The sequence below is a fragment of the Rhipicephalus sanguineus genome, chromosome 6 (assembly GCF_013339695.2).
Source record: "Rhipicephalus sanguineus isolate Rsan-2018 chromosome 6, BIME_Rsan_1.4, whole genome shotgun sequence".
Lineage (NCBI taxonomy): Eukaryota > Metazoa > Arthropoda > Arachnida > Ixodida > Ixodidae > Rhipicephalus > Rhipicephalus sanguineus.
The window spans coordinates 149,484,716-149,497,819 of NC_051181.1; positions in this window are offsets into that span (position 1 = coordinate 149,484,716).

Here is a 13,104-nt window from a genome sequence, read left to right on the forward strand (position 1 = left end):
CCTGTTTTTGCCAGTTACCTTCAAGTTCTGAAATGTATCAAGCAGCCCAAATCAGCACGCCACTGTCTCCATGCTTGTTTACACAGTGGGTTATGTAATGTAATAGACGATTCTCATCGTAATTCAACAGCAGCAGGTGACCGGAAACGAGCTGTAACTTTTAGTTAACCTCCGTTTTGTCCCTGCGGAGGCAAACAATGTGTCAAGCCCCGCCTATTTTTCTTGTGAACGTTGTTCCCATTAATACTATAGATACATTTAAATGAAACATTGAGAGATTTCCTAACAGATCACCTCACATGTTTATCGAAATCAGTGCAATCACTCTAAAAAATTGCATATACCATAAGTTATAAGAAGGGAAGTTCTGGTGCACGTATAAATTAAATTTCATTATAGCAATCAACCAGTTGCTATTTTCCTTTGCATACATTCTGACTAGGTCCACAGCTGTGCATGTGCAATTCTAGTATATATACAGGGTGTTTCTAGAAATTTGTCCAAAATCCTCAAAAATTAGGGAAAGGCGATATTTGATCGGCGCTTTCATAACTGCTTCTTTTGTAGCCGCTAAAGACATCATTTGGGGCAGTAAATAAGAAGGTTAAATTGATTAACTTTCTAATTAGTGGAGTTAGACAGCCGAGTCTTGGGTCATCTTCACCGACTCAAGATCGGCGCTGCAGTCTCTGAAGTCCCCAAGCACGCAGGAGCAGCTCGTAATGGACATAAAACGCCTATGCAATAAAGCCTGCGAATTGAATCACCGCATTGTTCTACAGTGGATACCTGCCCACTGCGGAATACAAGGCAACGTCCAGGCTGATGACGCTGCCAAAGCTGGACATGACGCTTCGAGAGAGATGGTTGAAATACCTTTCTCGAGAAAAGACGCGGCGACACTTGTATCGGCACATGCATGGCGCTTCCAGCGATCCCTCTGGACAGATGCCAGTCACCAGTATGGGCCTCTTTACAAAATTGATCCATCGTGTGCCTTCGATATGCCGCGAGACCTCAACAGACAAGAGGAAACATGCTTGCACCGCATCAGACTTAACGTCGCCTACACTCATTACTTCAAGAACAAAATCAAGCTGTCGGACTCACCGTTGTGCGTTCAATGTAACGTCCTAGAAGACCTAAAACACGTTCTCTGCGAATGCAGGCGATACGCAACAGAAAGACTTTCTCTGAAGGCGGCTTTGCACCTTCAACAGGACTCGTGCTTAGAACTGCAGCACATTCTGGGCCCATGGCAAAACAGCACCGGTGCGTTACGCGCAACGAAAGCGCTGCTGACTTTCTTGCGGGCCACAAGCCTGACCGAAACTTTGTAAACAGTGTAGTCTATGTATGTATGTGTGGTTATCAGTGTATATATCATAATCATCACCCTGGAGCACCTGGAGTAGCATGTCAGGCGAATAGCCAGGCAAACATCTCCAGCTTTTCATTAAAACATTTCTCTCTCTCTCTTCATGCGAAGAACCCGTTGTAGCTTTGCGATTTCGAAAAATCGGCCTCTAGTAATAATTGCGAAGTAATGAAATTCAGCCAAATTCAGCGGCGAAAGCGAAACCGAAATGCAGAAGAGCGCTATACTGCCATATTCTTCTGAGACGTCCAGAATGGGTGAGCGTCCTACACCTCTGTAATCGTTGTCTTGAGCAGTGACGTCATTCTGATGTCCTCATCGGTGGCGCTCATCGGTGCTTCGGTTTCGGTTTCGCCGTTGAATTTGCTGAATTTCATTACGCCACAATAATTAATAGAGGCGGCTTTTCCTATATCTTCAAGCTGGGACGGGTTCTTCGGATGAAGAACTTCTATTCTCCCATTTCACATAACCGCCTAACTCCAGTAATTAAAAAGTTAATCGTATTAACTTTCTTAATTACTGTCCCAAATGATGCCATTAACCATCTTGAGGTGCCCACCGCTACAGCAAAAGCATTTGTGAACGCATTGAGCAAATATAGCATTTTCCTGATTTTTGAGGACTTTGGACACATTTCTTGAAACACCCGGTATTTAGTGGTGTTCTACTGCAGCTTCCGCAGTAGAGATAGAGAGAAAATTCGTTTACAGAAAGGCAGACAGGTTGGCCTGAGCGATAGTTTGCTCTGGCCAGCTACTCTACACTGAAGAAGGTGGACAGATGAGCGAAAGAGTAATGAATGACGATGGTAAGTTATGAACGTGATAATGTAGTCCCGGCACGCTGGGGCGAATCTAAAGACTTGCATCCAGACCAGTGGCCTGTAGGAAGGCCACGACCGCTTCTATAACCACATTTGTAAGTGATAGTCAGGGGCGTAGCCGGGGGGGGGGGGGGGGCTGGGGGTTCAACCCCCCCCCCCCCCCCCGACATTTCTCAGTTTGTTTGCGTATATATACACGCACACATACAAACGCACGTACCAACATACATAAGGTATGGTTGAACCCCCCCCCCCAAAAAAAAAAAAAAAAAAAATTCTGGCTACGCCCCTGGTGATAGTGGTTGTGCCTGGGCTTTCTTTAGACTGCGCTGCTGTTTCTCCACTTATAAACCTTCAATTTAACCATGACGTATTTCGTAAGGGCTAACACTATTCGTATAGTTCGTGTGTGAGTACCTCATTTACTGATTCATTTTGTCGTTTATTGATTATTCGTTTCTGTTTTCTTTCTTCTTTCTCAGGGTGAATGACATTACGAATACCTGAAGCAAGTGTCACAAGTTCTGCTCAACAGTCTGAGGACGCAGCGATTCCGTTAATAAAGAGTTGGTGCGCTCTTCTGGTGGCCTTGGATTGTTCATCGACGAGGTTAATCACTTATAGGACGAAATCACAGCAGAAAAGCATCTCTGTGACGTGACCAAAAAGTGCGTCGCATCACTATGGGAACTTTCGTAAAACTAGTCCTTCGTTAATTATTTTCTTGCTGTTGAGCAAAAACTGCCGCGTCGCTCTTCAAAGAAAACAAGTATAGTCATCAACGAATCTATGAGATTTTACTACATTCGGGGGGTTAAGATCAGCGGCTAGCGCGTTGTCAAGTCGTGATAAAAATAAATTATGCGTAATAAAGAGATAATCTGAATTCAACAAATTTGTTTATAAATCGCTTCCCCGTACGACTTGCTAAAAGAAGAATCAGAACACTTAAAAGTTGGGCCGCCGTGTACATACATACTATATACACTCACTACTTAATGGAAACACAACACACATGGTGGATGAAGTTTTATTCTTTTTTTTCACCCCATATGGCGGGAGGAATCTAACATGAGGCAGGCGACCGCGCCTTTCAGTCATCTGATGGGGGCGCAAAATCTACACCCGTACTTTTACTGAATCGGATTTGTCCCGTCATTATTTAAAGAGCAAGGTTATAGCCACGTATGTTTTCGACAATAATGGTGGCGTAAGAGCCCTGCATTCCAGAAACCGCTTACTGCCCAACTTTACCACCAGGGTCCAAAGTCAGGTCTTTGTGAGGAGCGTCACTGCTTCATTTTGCCATTTTAACGCGATAGCGTATAGAGCCCTCGGTGAAACTCGCCCCCCCCCCCCCCCTGCCTAATGGGGAACCCTGCGCACGCCTTTGATCGTGCCTTATTTCATACTCTAGCTGCTCGTGCAACCCATGACGTAAGGCAAACTGTAGCGTTTGTAAAGATGTACAATATAGCTGTTGCAACGCCAGTAGTGTTTCTAAGAGAATGATAACATGCATCATGCTTGGCGCGGTTGCAGAATGATCAGAGGCATAGCGCATCGCTGCCAAGAGATCGGTCGTCCGCGTAATCGACTTCCGGTAGCCTCCAATGTTACAACTGAGCCCGTCCTCCTCAGCCAATGCCTGGAGTGCGTGACGTTTTCCACGCCTGTGTAAGAAAAAACAAAGGACCATCAGCACGCACGGGGCTTTATGCTTGACCTTGGGATGGCGGACGATTGGGCGGTCGCTGAACAAAACGCGTCGTAGAAGAAAAAAAGACGAATTGTAAGCACAACCGTGCCTATAAAGATCTTCCCAGGCGCCTCCCTGATAAGGCCCACTGTGCACTTCATGAACCAGGATGAGGCGGTGCAATGCCATCGTCTTCGAGGCCGCAGACGCACTGCACAGCACATATCGATATTCGTACCGCTAAATCCGTGCAATGCGATGGGATCTTGGTCTGGCGTCACCTAGCTAGAATTAAGTCGCACTGAAGTTGCAAAGCTGGACCCTATAGTTTACAAAAACGTCTTACAATAAAAAAATTTCATAAGAGAAGATTTCAGCCAATCCGGATGTTGGACATATGATTAGCGAAGCCGGCCGGCCAGTGGCAAAAAGCGCTTACGATAGAATTTTCGTGAATTCTGCCCCTGGCCCTTGCTGAAATTTATCTGATTAGTAAAGAAAAATTTCGTCTACTTTGTTTATAAGGTCTACGTACTCTCATAAGGGAACTTCTATATGTTTTTTTTTTGTAATCCTTAGTGTATCTGTTAACGCAGTAAAGGGGCAGTCGATTCATGGTAACTCTGTTATATGCCTTCGCAGACCATGGGTAGAACTCATAAAACTTCTTTTTCGTAAGTGCGTTTTCCCATTGGCCAGCAGGCTTCGCTAATGATACTTCCCGCATAGAGATTGGCTGAAATATTTCCTTAGGAAATGTTCAGCATAAGACCTTTTCATTAATGTGGCCCTTATTTTTCCGGTCGGGGACATGTGCTCTGCATCTTTGATCATTCACCGTGTGTATATTACAATAGTTAACACGAAAAATATACGTCAAGGTAAACGTGGTCTGTGAGGTGCCCACATTACGTTCGGCTCTTGACCCTAAGACCGTAAAGACGCGGTCTCGATCCCAGCCGCGGCGGTCGCATTTCGATGGAAGCAAAAATACCAGAGGTCCGTGCGCTGCGCGACGTCAGGGCACGTTAAAACAACCCGGGTGGTCGAAATTTCTATAGCTCGCCACTGCGGCGTGCCTTACAATCGCATCCTTGTTTTTGCGCGTAAAACCCGGGAAATTATTATTATATTAGTGATTTCTCAAAGCGTATGCAGATACTGGCAGGTTCAGCACCTTTCATACGCACTGCAGCTACACCTCGTGCGCTTGACAATGCCCGGTTGGCGTTCAACTCTAGCTTTCACCGTACTGCACCGTACTGCACCGTACTACGATGAAACATATATCTGTCTCCAGCAGGCGCCCCGCGACAAATGCAATACGCCAAAGGGTGCTTCCAAGGCTCGATTGCTTCTGCGTCGGAGCCAGGCGGCGCACAAAAGCGCGGAAGCGTGACCTGCTTCTAGGGGGCGACGGAAAGCTACGTAAACTCACGGACGGTTCTGTTGTGTCTCCACGCTGCCGACGTCACCTTTCGCGACTCGGCTCGTTGATCGGTAAAATAAACCGGGTGATACAGGTGGGCCAATTCATTGTCGATGTCGCTTTCGATAGCTCGAAAATTGGCGCGGCGCTAAACGAGAGCGGATGGATTACAATGTAATCTGTCCTTCGCTAAGCGAATTCCACACAGTGCAGCGGAATCCACGCGAAAGGAAGATAGCAGCTACTTTTTCATTGCCCTCGATACCACAATCACATACACAGGCGCTTCTTTTCTTTTTCTTTTTTCTTTTCTCTGTTCCGCTGAGCACCCTGCATTGAGTACGCTTAAGCACGACCAGTTCCGTTTAAAATTGAGAACCCGCTGCCCCAGCCTTTCGACGTGCAACATAGACACAGAGATCGATAACGAATTAAGGTGAGCAAGGCAGAGGGGGTTAAGTGGAAGAAAAAAAATTATTAGATAAGCTACCCTACACAGTGGCAATGGAACGGGAGTCATAGATGTGGAAAGAAAAGCGAACCGCAGCGCAAACTCTACAGCTGCACAAAACCTCACCGCGCGCTTTGCAGCTTAAGCGTTTTTTGTTGCGCGAAGTTGCACGCAGCTTCGTCAAATTCTCTTCTGGTAAGGATGCGGAGTGCCGTACTTCATGTTTCAGTTAAAGCGTGTGTCCCTTCTTGACCCAAGCACATCACACTTTGGTAACAACACAAAGAGAAACTTCGTTTATTTCAACCCGCCGTGGTAGCTTAGCAGGCACAGTAGCGCTGCTAAGCTCGAGGTCACGGGTTCGATTGCCGGCCATGGTGGCTGTATTTAGTTGGGGGCAAACTGGCCTAACACCCGTGTACTACGATCAAAGTGCACGTTAAAGAACCCGGGCGGTCAAAACTGATCTATACTAATCATAGACGTGCGCAGGGTTCCTCATCAGGGAAGGCGAAGGTTTATCGCAGCGCCCCCCCCCCCCTCTCCTTACTAAGTCAGTGTGTGAGGCAGACTTTGCGCAACCCCCCTCCCCTCTTGGGTGACGAGGAGGGGGTGCCCCCCCCCCCCCGCCCCTGCGCACGTCTAGGCGAGGAGTAAGGACACCGCATTACATTTGAATGGCTACCAAGGCACTCAGGGATTATCGGTAATGAACGGGCCGATCAAGCTTCCCGTTCTGCCCATACAGAGGATCACGACCTGTCGATACCTCCAGGACAGACGCTGCTCGGAAGCTCCGCATGCTCGCTCGCCAATGCACCACGTCGAATTGGAATCAGCTACAGTTCATGCATGTACGATTACACTCCCTTCATCCCACGTTAAGCCTTCGACTTCCATCCAGACTTCGCGAGATGGTGCTTCCGTTTCGTGTAGATTATGGCTGGGCGTCGCGTCTACCTAGGCGTATGCGTTCCACATAGGGATGACCGACACCGCCGCCTGTGACCACTGCGGCGACGAAGAAACGATTCGACAGGTTCTATGCCACTGTTCGGAGTATAGCACACCGAGAGAATCTCTTTGTAATGCTCTCAATGCGTTATACGACCAGTCACTCTCAGAAGAAAGACTACTACGCTATCGTCCAGCCAACGTCGCAGAAGAAGGCCGTACAAGCGTATACTGGGCTTCCTGCGATCTATACCAGCCTGTCTGAACGGCTCTGAGTGGAACGCTCTCATCTGTGTGTGTGGTTGTTTTCTTTCACATTATCTTTTATATATCTCTCTCTATCTCTATTTCAATCCCGTGTTCCCCAACCCCAGTCTCTGGTAGTATACCGTATACTACCTTCTGGTTAACCTAGCTCCCTGGTTTCCTCTTCTCTTTCCCTCTCTCTCTCTCTCTCTTAGCACTTTGTGGACGCCTGAGTGCATTCAGAGAGAGAGAGAGAGAAAACTTTTATTTGTGAAGGCCTCAAGGATTATCCTCGTTGGGTGGAGCCCTTAGTTCAGGGCCCCATTGGCTCGCGCCACACAACGTGCCCGCTGGATCAGCCGACGCTGCTCCTGCGGCTCTGAGCTGGTGAGCGCAGTCTCCCAAGAGGATTGTGAGGGTGAAGGAATAGGGCGGCAGCCCGGTGGTTGTGGACATTCCCAGGTGCAGTGATACACCGTGGGCTTCGCTCCACAATAGGGACAGTATGAGGGATATTGTGTGGGGTGGAAGAGATGAAGGATGTAAAGGCAGGGGAATGAAATCTGAAGCTGCCGCCAGGCAACAGCGTCTTCTCGGTTGAGTGATTTGTGTGGTGGTGGGAAGTACATGCGGCTTTGTCGGTAGTGTTGTAGCATTTCAGTGTAGTTGAGTGGTGCTGTTGGTGCATCGTCTGGGTTGGACAGCTCTTCCGATGGCGCCCGGTTTGTGAGCTCTCGAGCTACCGCATTAGCGCGTTCATTGCCATGGAGAGAGGCGTGTCCAGGTGTCCAGACGATACGCACCCTGTGTAACAAAGTGGGGTGTATTGATGTCAGGATACGGTGTGTGTAGGGTGTGACCATTCCTTTCGCTATGTTCCGACAGGCAGTTTGTGAATCGGTAACCACGGTAATTGGTTCGTCCGGTGCTGGTAATTGTGAAGCGTGTAGAATAGCCAGGGCGATAGCAGCCTCCTCTGCCGTGCCGCTGTCCAGGGTTTTAAGTGTAGCCGACACCGTTACAGAATCGGTGTTGTCCACTACGACCAGACACATGGCCCGTTTTTGTGGATATCGGGCCACATCAGTGTAAAGGACTGGTGCGTTAGATGTGCCGTCACCTACGATTCGCATTAGAGCTTTTACTCTTGCTCGTCTCCGGCCTTTATGTCGATCAGGGTGCATATTGCGGGGTATGGGGGCTACTTGAATTTTCCTCCTGATATCTAGTGAAAGATGTTTGGGCTCTTGTTGCGGTTTGTTTGGCACGCTGTATCCCAACCGAGAGGGAATGAGACAACCCTGTCTTGTCCGCTGCAGACGTTCAATTTGGCTGTTAAAATGCGCTTCAATTAGTTCACGTATGGTGTTGTGAACCCCAAGTCGTAGAAGGAGCTGCGTGGACGCGTGATTGGGCAGTCCCAGAGCAGCCTTTAGTGCCGTGCGGAGAAGGGCGTCCATCCGGCTTGTCTCGGTTTGAGTAAGGTTGTGGTAGGGGAGGTGGTAGGTCAATCTGCTTATGATGAGGGCTTGCACCAATCGGAGAGTATCTTTTTCGAGAAGTCCATGTCGGTGGTTGGTAATGCGCTTAATCATATGAGTCACTTGGGCGATTTGTTTGCGCAGTAGTTGGAGGGTATATGTGGCCTTGCCGTTGTGTTGTATATGAAGTCCTAATATGCGGAGTCTATCTACCCTTGGAATAAGGTTTCCATTCAGATACACGATAACGTCTGGTGATATGTTGGTTTTTTTCCGGCGTTTAAACACCAGCAGTAGTTCCGACTTCTCAGCTGCGCAAGTGAGTCCTCCGGCTAAGGCATACCCTTGAACCACATTGACAGCGTCCTGCAGTGCGTCTTGAATGGCGCCGTCTGACCCTTTGCTTACCCAGATTGTGACGTCATCGGCGTAGAGCGCATGCTGCACATTTGGAATTTTGTCTAGGAGTGGTGGTAGTTTTGCCATGGCCACGTTGAACAGGGTAGGTGATAAAACTGAACCTTGCGGAGTGCCTCTGCCGGAAAGCCTTATAGTGCCCGACCGAAGTTCCCCAAGGCCAATGGTTGCCGTGCGGTCAGATAAAAACGCTCGTACATAATCGTAGGTGCGTTTGCCACATCGGGAGGAGGCAAGGTTGTTTAAAATGAGGTCATGTGAGACATTATCAAATGCCCCCTTAAGGTCCAAGGCCAAAATTGCTCTAGTTTGAGCCACACTAGGGCCATCCACGACATCTTCCTTAAGTTGTAGCAGTACGTCCTGTGTCGACAAATTAGCGCGGTAACCGAATAGGGTGGTAGGAAAGAAGTTGGTCGCCTCGAGGTAATCTTGCAGGCGCAGTAGAACAACTTGTTCGAAGAGTTTTCCGACACACGATGTCAGGGATATGGGTCTCAGATTTTGAAGGGACAAAGGTTTGCCAGGTTTTGGAATTAATGTGATATCGGCGTGCCGCCATTCCTGAGGAAGTGTTCCGTCTTTCCAATGTTTACTGTAGAAGTCAGTGAGTTGATGGATGGCCTTATCATCGAGGTTGCGTAGTAGTGCATAATGAATGCCGTCTGCTCCCGGTGTCGTGTTTCGTCTTATGCCTAGCAGGGCTGCCCTCACTTCTGCCTCTGTGATGTCTGCATCCAGGTCCGTTTCTTCCTTGTGTGGATAGTCTTTGTACTCGGGCCGAGGACCTGTAGATATGTATCGCTGTTGCAGCGTTCGCAGGAGGTTGTCGTCATCCATCTGTTCTTTGGGAAGAATAGTACGGATGGTGTTATTAGTGTGAGTTCTCGTATGTGTTGGGTTGAGTAATGCTCGGAGGATTGTGTTTGAAACTGATCTTTACGCACAGCAAGAACAAGCACTATGTTACATCAACCAGCAAGGTGCTCACAGTAAATGTGCGGGAAATGCAGCACCAAAGTCGCAACCATCGAGAACAATTTGTATGTGACAAAATGGCAACGTCCTGCTATGCCATTTCGTAGTTTTCGATTTTTCAATGTCTCGTCCGTTCGAATAAATTCGGCTGTAGATACTTTTTTTGTCGCAAACGTCGTAAGTCTATGCTTTGCGAATCTTCTATTTCTCGATTTTTCAATGTGTCGTCGCATTTTAATAAAATTGGTTGTAGATGCTGTTTTGTCGAAAATGTTAAGCCCCCTTTTGCCCTTCTACGGTACGACGTATTCATAAGGTTTAGATGCATTCGTACCAAGAAAGCGTTGGTACTTCGCTCAATGGTTAAGGCACTCGCCTTTCGAGCGTGAGAGACTAGGTTCGAATACCAGCGCAGCGATGTAAGTTTTTTTTTTCTTCCGTACGACGCATTCATGAGGTTTAGATGAATTCGAGGCAAAGAAGCGCTAGGGATTAGCTCGATGGTTAAGGCGCTCGCCTTCGGAGTGCGAGGAACTAGGCTCGAATCCCAGTGCAGGGATGCAAGTTTTTTTTTTTTTTTTCTCTTCCGTACGACGCATTCATGAGATTTAGATGAATTCGAGCGGAAGAAGCGCTGTTGGTTAGCTCAATGGTTAAGGCGCTTGCCTTCGGAGTGCGAGGAACTAGGTTCGAATCCCAGTGCAGGGATGCAAGTTTTTTTTCTCTTCCGTACGACGCATTCATGAGGTTTAGATGAATTCGAGTGGAAGAAGCGCTGGTGGTTAGCTCAATGGTTATGGTGCTCTCCTTCCGAGCGTGAGGGACTAGGTTCGAACCCTAGTGCAGCGAAGCAAGTTTTTTTTTTTCGCTTCCGTACGACGCATTGAGGGGCGTAGCCAGAATTTTTTTTCGGGGGGGGGGGGGGGGGGGGGGGGGGCAACCATACTTTATGTATGTTCGCGCGTGCGTTTGTATGTGCGCGTGTATATATACGCCAGCAAAACGGAAAAATTTCGGGTGGGGGGGGGGTTTGAACCCCTCCCCCCTGGCTACGCCCCTGGACGCATTCATGAGATTTAGATGAATTCGAGCGGAAGAAGCGCTGGTGGTTAGCTCAGTGGTTATGGCGCTCGCCTTCGTACTGCGTGGGCCTAGGTTCGAAACCCAGTGCTTAGTGGGATCTATTTTTTATTCTTCATTTAAGCCTTATCGTGAGTGATAAGGGCCTCAACTTTTTCGACTGCTTTTGAGCGGCTATTGAGGTGAAACCAACGCATCAGCGGAACCTCTAGTTGGGACGGAACTCATTGTAGTGCCGTCGCTGCAAGGTGTGACGTCAGACAAAACTTGAGCCTTATCATGGGTGATAAGGGCCTCAACTTTTTCGACTGCTTTTGAGCGTCTATCGCGGTGAAGCCAACGCATCAGGGGAACCTTTAGCTCGGACGGAACGCATAGTAGGGCCATCGCTGCAAGGTGTGACGTCAGACAAAAGTTGAGCCTTATCATGGGTGATAAGAGCCTCAACTTTATTGACTGCTTATGAGCATCTATCGCGGTGAATCCAACGCATCAGGGGAGCTAGAGGTTCCCCTGATGTCTTGGCTTGACCACAATAGACGCCCAAAAGCATTCGGAAAAGTTGAGGCCCTTATCACCCATGATAAGGCTCAACTTTTGTCTGACGTCACACCTTGCAGCAATGAGCCTTTCTATGCGTTCCTTCGGAGCTAAAGGTTTCCCTGGTGCGTTGGCTTCACCGCAATAGACGCTGAACAGCAGTCCAAAAAGTTGAGGCGCTTATCACCCACGATAAGGCTCAACGTGTGTGTGTGTGTGTGTGTGTGTGTGTGTGTGTGTGTGTGGTGTGTGTGTGCTGTACGGAGACAAAAAATACATTCATCGCAGCACTGGTATTCGAACCTGGTACGTCACACTCCGAAGGCTTGCGCCTTAGCCAATGAGCTAAGCCTCAACTCTTCCTTGGCTCGAGCGCATCTGAACCATATGAATGCGTCGTTACCGACGAAGAAAAAAAAACTTTTAACGCAGCACTGAGACTCGAACCTGGTCCCTCACGCTCGGAAGGCGAGCACCTTTACCACTGAGCTAAGCACCACCACTTCTTTGGCTTAAATGCGTCTAATCCTTATGAATGCGTAGTACCGAAGAAAAAAAAACTTACACCGCTGCACTGGGATTCGAACGTGGTCCCTCACGGTCAGAAGGCGAACGCCTTAACTATTGACCGAATCACCAACGCGTTCTTCGCACGAATTTATCTGAACCATATCAATGCTTCTCACCGAGAAAAAAAAAAAACTTCATCGCAGCAAAGGGATCCGAACCTGGTCCCTTCCGCTCCGAAAGCGAGCGCCTTAATCATTGAGCTAAGTACCAACGCTTTCTTGGCTCGTATGCATCTAAACCTTATGAATGCGTCGTACCGTGGAAAGGAATAAAGGTCTTAACATTTTCGACAAAACAGCATCTACAACCTATTTTATTAAAAAACGACGAGACATTGAAAAATTGCAAAATACGAGATTCGCAAAGAATGTAGGCTTACCACTTTCAACAAAGCATCTACAACCAATTTTATCAAAAAGCGGCGACACCATGAAAAATGGATATAGAGAGAGAGAGAGAAAGAGCAGAGGAAGGCAGGGAGGTTAACCAGAAGTTTGTATCCGGTATGTTACCCTGCACTGGGGTTGGGGAATAGGGGGTCGAAAGCGAGAGAGAGAAAATAAATAATAAATAAGGGAAAAAAACAATCACAACCACACACACACGAGAGCGTTCCGCTCAGAGGCGCTCTGACAGGCCAGTGGATCGCAGGAAGGCTAGTAGTGCTTGTAAAGCCTTCCTCTCGACGTTATGTCCGGACGATGGCGCAATAGTCTTTCTTCTGAAAACTACGAAATGGCATAGTAGGACGTTTCCAGTTTGTCACATCCAAATTGTTCTCGATAGTTCTGCTTTTGGTGCTGTATTTCCGGCCCCTTTACTGCGAGCACCTTGCTGGTTGATGGAACATAGTGCTTGTTCTTGCTGTGCGTAAAGATCAGTTTCAAACACAATCTTCTGAATGCACTCAGGGGTCCACAAAGTGCTAAGAGAGAGAGAGAGGGAAAGAGAAGAGGAAACCAGGGAGCTAGGTTAACCAGAAGGTAGTGTCCGGTATGCCACCATGGACTGGGGTTAGGGAACAGGGTTGGTCTAATTACCAGCAGCATAGGCGT